The sequence below is a fragment of the Stegostoma tigrinum genome, unplaced genomic scaffold (assembly GCF_030684315.1).
Source record: "Stegostoma tigrinum isolate sSteTig4 unplaced genomic scaffold, sSteTig4.hap1 scaffold_66, whole genome shotgun sequence".
NCBI classification, from domain to species: domain Eukaryota; kingdom Metazoa; phylum Chordata; class Chondrichthyes; order Orectolobiformes; family Stegostomatidae; genus Stegostoma; species Stegostoma tigrinum.
In genome coordinates, this window is record NW_026728600.1 from 1962368 (window position 1) to 1974391 (window position 12024).

Sequence of the window (12024 nt, forward strand, 5' to 3'; positions counted from 1 at the left end):
CAAATACAGGTAACAGAAACAGCAACAAAGTTGCATATGCCTTGCGGAAGTAGTGACTGGACAGTGATAGAAAGGCTTACCAGGAACACCAACAACAGCGAGAATGGGATAGTAACCAGCCTGAATAATCATCAGTACACCTTCTATCCAATCTGGTAATGTCAACCGAGATGTGCTAAGTAAGAATAGACCCCAGGATAAACTCCTGTCCATTGTTGTAACATTCCAGTCTATTGTTTTCAGATTCTGATCCATTGTTGTAACATTCCAGTCTATTGTTCTCAGATTCTGATACATTGTTGTAACATTCCAGTCTATTGTTCTCAGATTCTGATCCATTGTTGTAACATTTCAGTCTATTGTTCTCAGAATCTGATCCATTGTTGTAACATTCCAGTCTATTGTTCTCAGATTCTGATCCCTTGTTTTAACATCCCAGTCTATTGTTCTCAGATTCTGTTCTCTCCGCCCCCTCTCTTTGCAGCTGCCGAACCCTGTTAGTGCTGTCGCTGATGCTCCCGCTTATCCTACGGGATAAGACATTGAACAGAGTGCCTTAGTTATAGGAGAGGGAAAGCTTCCTGTGATGCAGTTAGAATCCATAGAGACTGACATCAAGCAAAGTCACTGAACAAACAGTTTCAGTTAACCCCTTTCAATACACCTACAGTGAACCTTCGGTTCACAATTGAAACTGGGCTGGATTGGATGTTAACATCATTGGCTATTTGTCGTATATTCCATCACCATTTGCTCTAAAGATGTATGTGGTGAGGGAGAATGATGGGTGTTTTCATTTTGCAGGTTAAGTGGCTCTGCCTTGTTGTCCACGTGCAATGCTGTAACCACCTGCATCAATACACGACGCACCCCCCACAAAAAAAAACAAGCAAAATGTCATTACTGTGCTGACTGTACAAAAAAAATGCTGAGCAAAATTGGGTTGGCCTTGCAGAGAAAGTGTGGATTTCTCACTGATGTAATAAAACAACGTTGTATGTTGAAGATACAAAGTTCTTCATTGCAGTTTATGTGCTTTAAAGCAGTGACATTTACATTTCTTGATTCAATTGACCAAAACTAAAATCAAATGTGGTGTGTACAATGATGCTGTTCATTAAAGCCCATGGACTAAAGAGCCAGGGACAGAATGAATGTGACATTGGTTCGGAGACAGAGAGGAATGGGGGCAGTGGCTGTGGAGACTGGAGCGGAGCGCAGTGATATCCCAATGTCACCAGTATTTAGCTAGCACTTATTCTGACAGATGGAATGAAATGTAATGCAGAGCATGGAAACAGGTTATATTTGGGAGATGGAATGCCAAACAACAATATGAACACACCATGATAATTTTAAATGTAATAGGAAATTATATTTTATGTCAACACTGTTTAATCATGGGGTATGCAAATTGATAAAAATGTTCATATACGCACAGGATATTCAGAAATAAAAGCAGACAAAGATTTCAAAATAACAAAGTTTAGAGCTGGATGAACACAACAGGCCAAGTAGCATCTTAGGAGCAGAAAAGCTGACATTTTGGGATTTCAAAATGTTAGGTGTATAGGGATTTTACAGGATAATGATAGTAGGGATGTAGTTCACCGCCAGCTGGTGCAGAGATGATGGGCTGAGTGACCTCCATCTTGCAGTAATTATTCTGAGATTTGTATGAAAATGTTTCAGAGTCTGAGGGGAAACACTTTCAGAAAAGGGCACGGATTGTGCCGTCATGAGTAATCTATTTCTGTGGTCTCATGAAGTGCAGGTGCCTCGGAAATGTACTTTCAATCAAAATCAATTTCCTGAAATTCCTGCATTGAGGAAGATATTCAGGAAATGTTTTTAATAAAGAAACAGACACTCGTGTATTCCACCTGTTACCAGCTCAATGGCTCTCACAGAATCAGGAATGGACGATATTGTCCAAATACAACCAAGTTCAACATCTGGACCTATCAAGAAAAGCAAAATTCTGGAGATTAAGGAAACCTGAAATAGAGGTTAGTGGAGAAACACAATATATGAGGCAACATCTGGAGACAGATTTTGAGTTAATAGATCTGGTCTGTGATGAATCTGTTCTGAAAAAGTCAGATTGCAGATGCTGCTGGACATGATAATTTTTATCCCAGCATTTCTTTTCTTTCTTTTGGACTGTCACAATTTGTCTGATCTGAATCAGGACAGTGAAGCTGCCATTTGAGTTGAACTTCAAGTATTTTTGAATGGTCATGAAAGGAGACATTGCAAAGTTTCTTTAATAAAGATCCCAAGTATCGATGGCATGTTACATTGAGATAATTGCCATGAAAAGTTTGAACTCAGTGGCACTGATATCGCACGATCAGTCCTCTTATTGAAAACAATGTGGATCCTCAACTCAATGTCATACCATGCTCCTGATGTCGCTGGGGTTACACTGGTCCAGCAAAGTCTTACCTTTCTGAGACTTTGGGCTCAACTTTGAAAACATAAAATATCTTGATATTTTTAATAGGACGCACTCAACCATGGGTTTTAGCAGGCACTGGCAAAGACTGAGTTTATTTGCCATCACCAATTGCTCTGGAGAAAGTAACAGCTAGCTACCTTCCTGAAACACTTCCAATCCAAATGCTGCAGACGTGCACACAGAGCTGTTTGTTAGGGATTCCAGGATTTTTTTTTCAATACATTATAGTCAAGGAACAGCAATTTAGTGCCTATCCAGAAGGACAAGTGACTTGAATGACAACTTTCAGAGATTGATTTCCCATTGTCCAGTCGAGGACATTACCAGTGCAGGATTGTCTCCAATTTGCATTGATCACATTTTTGTTCAGGGTCCATAATGCCACATTGAGTGAAGTAACATGGGTGGCATGGGAAGTTACTCTGATCTCACTTCAAATGATGTTGGAACATGAGCTAAAACACTAAAGAGTGAAAGTACAGAACACTGTGCTCATTGTTCTCACAATATTCCAAAGCTTTTTTTCGGTACGGACTTCTGATTCTGTCAGCAGATGTTTGTCCTATTTGTGATGAGGCTAGTTGGTGTCTGGAATGCACTGCTTAGGAGGGTGGTTGAGGCAGGTAACATCCCAAACTTTAAAAGCATTTGGATCAGCACCTGGTGGTGTAGTCTCAATGGGCCTTTTCTCAATTGTATGGTTCTGTGTGGGAGCAGCCATGAAAGGTCTGATGTATTCTGAAGTACTGGCCAATGGCACTTGTTTGTCTGTTCCATCAAATGTGCTCAGAAAGTGTTTCAAAACAGCATCACTCAGACAATATCAGCACTTACTCAGCCGAGGACAGCCCAGCTATCTCTGAAGATATACAGGATTTTTAAAATGGTCAGTGCAAGATTATTCCAGCTGTTTATCGCCATTATTTTAATGAAACCAATAAAATGGATACAGCTTTCCCTTCATTAGAATAAAATATTTTAGCTGTTATGGTGTCATTCCTCAAAAGAAGAACAAACTCCTTCTGCCCATGTGCATATTTTTGGGATGTATTTGTTTTCCTGCCGGTTCTTAATCCCCACTCCCCTCCAGTGCTGCTTCCATGATCTGGTTCCACGTTTGTGCCACTCGAATATGCATTTCCAAAGAGAAAGTTTCTGTTTGCTCACAGACTAACAGATCATATTCCTCAGCACCGTTTCACAGTCCTCAGTTCCTGCAGTAGTCTATGTCGTTATTCCAAAATATGAGGCACTATTCAGGTTTAGCTGATGAATGGCTAACAAGAACAGTTCTTCAGTGTTGCCGGGCAGGAATTATCTCCAACAGGACGCAATCCAAAAGCACCACCTTGATATTCAAAGAGATAATCAACTTCCAGCGACAAATATCCTGTGTGTAACTATTCATCAGAAATTCACCAAATCATAGAGTCAGAAAGTTGTGAAGAATGGAAACAGAGGCTTCAGTTCACTTCACCCATCCCAATTACATTTACCCAATAAATCTTCTCCCATTTGCTAGCTTTTGACCCGTATCCTTCTAAACCTTTCCTAATCACATACCCATCTTTTCAAATGTTGTAATTGTACCAAACTCCATTACTTCCCCTTGCAGCTCATTCCACACACTCACCTCCCTCTGTCTGAAAAAGTTACCCCTGAGGTTCCTGAAAATCTTTTCCAGCTCACCTTAAACTCGCACCCCTAATTTTGGACTTCCCACCCCGCTGAAAACACCTTGTCTAGATATCCTATCTATTCTCCTCCTGACTTTATAAATCTCAGTAAGGTCACCCCTCAGCCTCCGAAACTCCAGGCAAAAGCCTATTCAGTTTCTCCCTGCAGCTCAAACCGTCCAACCCAGGTAACATCCTTATAAATATTTTCTGAACCTTTTCAAATTTCACAACATCCTTCCGATAGCAGGGAGATGAGAATTGCATGCAATATTCCAAAAGTGGCCTAACCAGTGTACAGCCACAACAGGACCTCCCAACAACTACACGCAACGCACTGACCAATAAAGGCAAGTTGTACCAAATGCAACAGGAGTAGACTCCCAACTTTAAGGGCATTTAAATGGTCATTGGATAAACATATGGATGATAATGGAATCGTGTAGTTTAGACGGACTTCAGATTGTTTCACATTTCGGCACAAAATCGAGGGCTGAAGGGCCTGTACTGCACTGTAATATTCTATGTTCTATGTTAAATGCTCTCTTTACTATCCTATCTATCTCTAAATCCCCTTTCAAGGAACAAAGCGCCTGCACACCAGGATTCATCACTCAGCAATACTCCATAGAGCCTTACCATTTAGAGTACAAGTGCTGCCCTAATTTGATTTCCAAAATGCAACACCTCAGATTTATTCAAATTAAATCTGCCTACCATTCCTTGGTCCATTGACCCATCTGATCAAGATCCCATTGTACTCTGAAGTAACCTTTTTCAGTGTCCACTACATTTCCAATTTGGTGAACTTCTAGCTGGAAGTTTTCAAGGTCAATTAATGCCGGTCTAGCTACACTAGAATCCCAAATGAATTTTTAAAAAAGTCTGATTATCCAGAAAAATTATTGATCTATAGAGCTAATTGCTGTCTTTGATGTCATGGGATATATTTGCAAAATGCAGTTCATGCATAATGTGAAAGAAAAAGACAAATCACAGCTCAGGTCACAGATCATTAAAGATAACGCAGCATCTTTTGAAGCAGCTGGAGAAGCACTCAAAATGCCATGCCTCGTGGGTGTCGACTTCAAGATAAGTGTGATTAATGTAGTTCTGTTTTTTTGATTGGAATAGACATGGTGAGCTGAAGGTTCTGTTTTTCTGCTGAATGGCTCTCTGACCTTAATTTTTGAAAACAGAAAAAGCAGTCTCACAATTTCCATAATATGTCAGCTTTTGTGCTCCTGAGATGCTGTTTGACCTGCTGTGTTCATCAAGCTTCACACTTTGTTATCTTGGATTCACCAGCATCTGCAGTTCCCATTATCTCTGATCACAATTTCCATGTGTTGTGAGCATCAAGTGATGAGGCTTACAATCTCAAAGACCACACAGCATCCTGGCTTGAATCTATATCATTGTCCATTCACTGACACTTCTTCAGAATCCTGAACGCCTCCATGTAACATATGTTAGTGTCCCTGGGTTTCACCATCATATTCTGAATGGAAATTAGACAGAGGCAAGAAATGCAGGTCTTGCCAACAAAAGTCATCTCAACAGTACAAATAAAAGTAATCTGTACTATTAAAGACATATATTCAGCCCAATCTGTTTACTAAAGCAGTTTTATTGAGATTTTAGCTTTGTTCTATGTCTCTGATCTTTCTGAAAAACCATGAAGCTTTCCTGAGCATTTTCATAGTGTCATTTAAAAATCGTATTTGGAAGTTGTACCCATCATTCTGAAAGGGAGAGCCTTCATGGCCATGTGAAAACTTGGATCAGGAGTAAGTGATTAGAAAAATCAAACCAAGTTCACCATGTGGTGAGCTTTTGAATGATGTGGCCTCAAATAAACGTTCCTCTCCACCCCTGCTAAAATTGGTGTGTTATTCTTAGTCATGAATCTGTCTGCCACTCCCTGACGAATATTCAATAACTTATCTTCCATCTCTCTCTGGAAAGACTTCCATAAACACACGATCCTTTGAAAGGGTAAAATAAACAAGTCACCATTGTCTAACTGAGATATTGTCCAGTTTTACAGTCCATCCACTGGTGGTAATCTCGTGCACAAATGGAAATATTGTTTCAGCATTCAACTTGAAAAGACTGCTCGCAATATTTTGCGTTCAAAACAAGATCATGTGTCATTCGCCTAAAGTGCAATAAATCCAGGGCCAGTCTGGTCATGATTTCCTCAGAAGATAAATACTTCTCAAAAGAACCACTTCAGTCAATCATCTCTGGATGGCTTCTGATTTCATCGTGCCCACAGCCTAATGCAGTCTCACCATTACCCTGGAAAAGTGGCCAAAAACTGCTCTATTCGGCCTTGAGACTGCTCGACCATATCCTGCAGCAAACCAGGTACTACAGCCACGTTACCTTTCTTAGTACCTGCCTAAGGAACCAGATCATCCCCATTGGACTACAGTCCACATTCAAGCCTTCCCAATTTGTCCCCAGATGTGACAATGTCTACATCCAGAACATTAAGACACTTCAGAAGCATCTTTCCCTGCAACTCCTGAAACACACACTCGCAGCAATGCGACGGCAACTCCAGGCAATGCAATCCAGCCTACCCAAGCTCAGACCCTCCCTCTCTCAGACCTCTACACCCCTCGCACTCACTCCAACCTCTTCCCTGCAGAACGTACAGCCCTCTGCTCCAATCCCAACCTCACCATAAAACCCATGGACAAGGGAGGCACAGTTGTCGTATGGCACACTGACCTCTACATCACTGAGGTTACACGCCAACTCTCCAACACCACCTCCTACTGCCCCCTTAATCATGACCCCACGCCCGACCACCAAACCATCATCTCCCAAACAACCCACAACCTCATCACCTCAGGTGACCTTCCACCCACAGCCTCCAACCTCATCATTCCCCAACCCTGCAACGGCTGTTTCTATCTCCTTCCCAAAATCCACAAACCTGCCTGCCCTGGTTGACCCATTATCTCTGCCTGCTCCTGCCCCACCGAACGGATCTCCACCTCATTGGAATTCATCTTTTCACATTTCGCCCAGGAACTCCCTACCTACGTCTGTGACACCACCCATGCTCTCCATCTCCTACAAAACTTACAATTCCCCAGTCCCCAACACCCTCATCTTTACCATGGACATCCAATCCCTATGAACCCGCATTCCCAATACAGATGGCCTAAAGGTCATCCGCTTCTTCCTCTCCCACAGGCCCAACCAGTCCCCCTCCGCTGACACCCTCATCCGCCTTGCCGAACTCTTCCTCACCCTCAACAACTTCTCTTTCAATTCCTCCCACTACCTACAGACAAAGGGGGTGGCCATGGGTACCTGCATGGACCCAAGCTGTGCCTCCCTCTTTGTAAGTTATGTGGAACAATCCCTCTTCCATACTTTCACAGGCCCTAAACTCCACCTCTTCCTCCATTACAGTGATGGCTACATCAACGCCGCCTCATGCATCCACGAGGTGCTCAAACAGTTCATTCACTTCACTGACACCTTCCACCCCCCCCCCCCCCCCCCCACCCACCTTAAGTTCACCTGGGCCATCTCTAACGCCTCTCCCTCCTTCCTGGACCTCTCTGTCTCCATCTCCGGCAACAACCTAGAAGCCAATATCCATTTCAAGTCCACTGACTCTCAAAACTACCTGGAATACACCTCCTCCCACCCACCTTCCTGCAAAAATGCCATCCCCTATTCCCAATTGCGCCAGATCTGCTCCCAGGATGAGGAATTCCACACCCTGTACATCTCAGATGTCCTCGTTTTTCAAGGACTGCAACCTCCCCCCACTCAGTGGTCGAGAACTCCCTCGACCGTGTCTCCCACATTTTGCGTAACTCATCCCTCACACCCCGTCCCCACCCTTATCTGCCTTCCGGATGGACTACTCTCTCCGTGACTCTCTGGTCTGCTCCACACTCTCCTCCAGCCTCACCACACCTGGCACTTTTCCCTGCAACCGCAGAAAGTGCTCCATCTTCCCCTACCCCTCCCCCCTCATCTCAATCCCGGGTCGCACATCTGCTAATATGGTATACTGCATCCGCTGTTCCCGTTGTGGCTCTGCTGCATCGGAGAAACCAAGGGAGGCTTGGGGACAACTCTGCAGATCACCCATGCTCGGTTCACACTAAACAACTCCACCTCCCATTCTGCAAATGACATGTCCGTCCTGGGCATCCTGCAGTGCCACAATGATGCCACCCGAAGGTTACAGGAATAGCAACTCATATTTTGCTTGGGAACCCTGTAGCCCAATGGTATCAATGTGTATTTCACAAGCTTCAAAATCTCACCTTCCGCCACTGCATCCCAAAACCAGCCCAGCTTGTCCCCGCCTCCCTAACCTGTTCTTCCACTCACCGTCCCCTCCTCCCACCTCAAGCCGCGCCCCCATCTCATACCTACAAACCTCATCCCGACTCCTTGACCAGTCCGTCCTTCCCGACTGACCTATCCCCTACCTACCTCCCCACCTACACACACCTTTACTGGCTCCATCCCTGCCTCTTTGACCTGCCTGCCTCCTCTCCACCTATCTTCTCCGACACAGCAGCAGCTACGCACTGATGATGTCTTCTCGACTGGAGACGAAACGTTTGCAATTCATTTGCCAAACTCGGTGAACAAACCAACAGCCAACTATCTTCTCCTCTCTCCATCTTCAGTCCGCCTCCCCATCTCTCCCTATTTATTCCAGTTCCCTCTCCCCATCCCCCTTTTCTGATGAAGGGTCTCGGCCCGAAACGTCAGCTTTTGTGCCCCTGAGATGCTGCTTGTCCTGCTGTGTTCATCCAGCTTCACACTTTGTTATCTTGGATTCTCCAGCATCTGCAGTTCACATTATCGCTGATGCAGTGACAGGCTGAAGCACCTTCCCCTGTGCTGGGACATTCTCTGAGTGTGCGATTCTGTACCGGTTGTTGCTGCAATCTCACTGACCCTCCACCAGTCGCGGAACTGGTTGATGAGGCTTGTTGGTGACGTCAGCTCTGCCCTACCTCATCTGATTGGTACCTTTCCGATGATCTACATTCACTGCGAAGAGAGATTTATAGAAAAGGTGCTGAAAAAGTGTTGGTGTAAACTGACTGTTTGCCCTGGTCTGGAAGCCCAGGACTTTGGGAACAGTAAAAACTGACAGCAGTGATTTACAAGTCTTTGCACACAGTCAGGCTGATGGAAAATATGGAAGGTAACTGGGACTTCAGGTAGTCCAGCACTATAATGGCATTGCTTTTTGGCCGACTTGGTTGACATCAGTGGGTTGTACTTATTCTTGTTAGTTTTAATATCTGATATGTCCTTTATTTAAAGACCCTATGTTAAACTGATTGTTGGAGTAAGAAGTAGGAGCTTGCTCCATTTGCTGTGTTTCCAGGACTGGTTATAGTCTCTTTGAACCAATTCTAAAAACAGTCTCATCAAAATTTGAGGAAGGGTCCAGGCATGAGACGTCGGCCTTCCTGCCATGTTCATCCAGCTCTACACCTTGTTATCTCGGATTCTCCAGCATCTGCTCAACAGGCCCTTCAGCCCCACAAGTCCACACCAAACCTCAGAGCATCCCAGCCAGACCTACAACCCACCTAATCTACCCCTCCCTAAACATTACAGGCAATTTAACATGGCCAACCACCTAACCTGCACATCTTTGGATTGTGGCAGCACCCTGACAAAACCCACACAGACACAGGGAGAATGTGCAAACTCCACACAGGCAGTCTGCTAGAATCGAACACAGGTCCTGGTGTTGTGAGGCAGCAGTGCTAACCACTGAGCCACCATGCCGCCAAAGTGCTTTCTCTCAGTACTCTCACCCAACTTTCTCCAAATATGCTTGTTCCAAGGTAACTGTTAATCTGTCCTTTTTTGAATGTTCAACACTTGCTCTGATGTTATTGCCTCATCCCTGGTAATGCCGCACCTTCCCACCAACACCATCCCCAAATATCCACACATGGCATCAGCAGTAAAAGAAAATCGCCTGCCAACACTACCTCATTACAAATAGCATTTCAGAAAAAAAAATGAAGCTATCGAAGTATTCACTAGTGTTGACTTTGATGATGACTTGGGATGTATTGAACTAGAGATTTTGGAAACACTGTGAGCCAGGAAAGGATATGGCATATACAACACACGTTTTTCATTTGAGTGCAGAGCAACTAATCAAACAAGTGTGCATGTGACTGCTTTATTTTTCTCATGCCAAGGCCTGTGAGCTTAATCAGATTACCAATTCACTGATGTGGGATACAACTGTGAATGACAGTCAGTGGCACATTATTCCGAAAGCCAACTCTCACATTAGCCAGACTGAGAGATATTTGCAAATCTAGCGAAATGAGCCAGAGTTAAATAAAAATGCTAAATCAAGATGCAGAATTGCCTGTCCACAAATTACATTCTTGCTCTAAGAACTCTACAAGCTTTTCAGCACCTGACACGAGTTATGCCGCAATATCTCTGCCCTTGCCTGACATTTTTGCACTTTGATGTTTCAACTAGAACTTAATGTCTCACAGTGCTCCTGTCTTGCCTGGTGTTTATCACAGGCATAAGCCAAGCAGCTTAGCATTGTTATTACCAGCAGTCAGTCAAGGGCTGGTCAGCAGCTATGGCAACAAACACATGTGTTTTGACCAAATGGGCACGTCTCAAATTCTCAGGGAAACAGTTCTCAGTCAGGGCAAGGGAGATAGTATTCAGTCAGGAGGTCCTGACACAGCATGGCCAAAGAATCATTCGATATCAGCCCAGGGACATCGACACTGTCAGTCAGCCATTTGGGATCAGGGGATCTGTATCACTACAGTACAGAGAGGTGGCCACACTCACCACTAATTACATTCCCAAAATGCTCCAGTAGATTTGTTGAGCCTGAATTATGAGCATCAATCCAAGCTGACCCTATCCATTCCTGCCACTGGGGGTCAGTTTGATGAAATTCTCAAAGGTGTTCAGGAGATTGGGAGGTTCAAGTCCATCGCTCCCTGAAATCGCAACACAAGTAGATAAGATGGTGAAGAATTTCACTTTCATGGTACACTGCATCAGGATCTGGTCAGCTTTGATATCTGGCTCATAAGTGAGATGAGGTATTTTTTTCAAACATGTCAGAGCATGTATTGTTCCTATGAGAACAGCTGTGGTTCCATTCATGCATTGTTTTTATTTCAACCATGAAACGGCCACAACTTGATTAGAAGTGAAAGTGACCATCAACCAGATTGAACTGTCGGTTGCTAAATAAATTAAGACAGAGATAAATGTATTTGCAGGAGTTTTTTTTTGTTCAAAAAAAATCATTCATGGAATCTTGATATCACTGGATAAGAATGGAAGTTTTCTTCCCTAAAAGGACAGAGGTGAACAGATGGCTTTTTCTCACTGACAACAGATTCACGGTCATCATTAGATTCTTAATTCCAGATTTTAAAAAAAAATCAAATTCCACCGTCTGGAATGGTGTGATTCAAATCTAGGTCACTAGCCCATATCTCAGTCTCTGTGTGAGATGTTAATGTGATGACATCCCATTGATTTATATACTTCTATAAATTAAAGTCTCTGTATAGGAATCAAATGCAGATAAAAGACTTTAATTTACAGAAGTAAACTCTTATCTACCTACACATAGGTATGCAGACACTACCCTGAAGCTTCCTGCCCAGCCAGGAATGCGGTGTGTAAAGCTTTTGTAACTCCTTTTCTTCTCACACATGGGTATGCAGACACTGTCTTAAGCTTCCTGACTGAATTGAAATTAGAATCAAACTGTTGTTTCGAATAGGGTTAGGTGGGGAAAATTTGTAAGGGTGTGAAACCTCTAAAGCATGTAACTTCTGTCGCTGGCAAAGGGGCCAGGGCACT

General features: G+C 43.6%; 1 pseudogene; it reads left to right on the top strand.

The window, feature by feature from the left end:
- The first annotated feature begins 9380 nt into the window (after positions 1–9380).
- LOC132209105 (U2 spliceosomal RNA) lies at positions 9381–9561 on the top strand (annotated as a pseudogene).
- The last annotated feature ends 2463 nt before the right edge of the window (positions 9562–12024 follow it).